The 949-nt window shown below is 44.9% G+C and overlaps 1 non-coding gene across 1 annotated transcript; it reads right to left on the reverse strand.

Moving 5' to 3' along the window:
• Nucleotides 1–207: 207 nt before the first annotated feature.
• Nucleotides 208–280, reverse strand: TRNAV-AAC (transfer RNA valine (anticodon AAC)). Its single transcript has one exon. It is a non-coding gene; the product is annotated as a tRNA-Val (tRNA).
• Between the last annotated feature and the right edge of the window lie 669 nt (nucleotides 281–949).

Below are 949 nucleotides of genomic sequence, written 5' to 3' on the forward strand. Positions count from 1 at the left end.
ATTTATCAACCTCCGGAATACTGGCTTTGAACAGAGCGGCCTGCTGTACTCTGCGCAACTAACGCCCGAAATAAAAGCGCCAAAAGAGAAAATTCCGTTAGTGCATACAATTCAATCAACGCTGTTAATAGAGAGGCGTGAGCGCCATCTCCTTAAAGCCTTGAGACAGCCGGCATGGACTGCGTTACAGAAAATAAAAAAACGTCATGTGCCTGCCAGGGATCGAACCTGGGACCTTCCGCGTGTTAGGCGGATGTGATAACCACTACACCACAAGCACTTTTGTTTTTCTTTATTTTCGAGATTGACATGAAAACAATAAAAACACTTCAGCTACACTTGAGCTGATACGGGTGAAGTTAAAATTTCTTAAGTTTCACTAGATCATCTAGTAGTGTTACCCACTGGGGTGGGTCACGCTGCGCCTGGTAACATTCCCGCAGAGAAACAGCACTTTCAACAAAGTTCTCACGTGTACTACGAGTGTTTATATCCGCATGCCTTACTTGCATTTGCGTTTTCCACAAGCTGTGGAGGCCAAGAAGCATTAATAAGTCATAAGGTACCTCTTTGCGATCAACTGGTAGAAATCTGATACCATAAGGGTGCAGTGGTAGTCCTTTCTTGATGGTTCTCTGCAGGACATCCCAGAAAAGTATGGCGTCCCAGCAGTCTAGGAAAACATGTTCAATTGTCTCCGGCTGCTTACATAACAGGCGATTTGTTGTCCATGGGACGAAGATTCCTTTTTCATGCAGCCAGGTTTTAACGGGTAGTGTATTAGAGTGCAATTTGAAAAAGAATGTTTTCACTGTCGGCCGGACCGGCATCTTTTTCACCCGTTTTAAAATATCCCGCCCTGGGCCTCCACGGTAAGGTGCACGATACAAAGGTGGCGGCAGCATAATATCAACCAGATCCTTATACAGCTTATTTTTGGGAACGTTAT

This window comes from Amblyomma mixtum, chromosome 1 (genome assembly GCF_055824585.1).
Source record: "Amblyomma mixtum isolate Tamu chromosome 1, ASM5582458v1, whole genome shotgun sequence".
Taxonomy (NCBI): Eukaryota; Metazoa; Arthropoda; class Arachnida; order Ixodida; family Ixodidae; genus Amblyomma; species Amblyomma mixtum.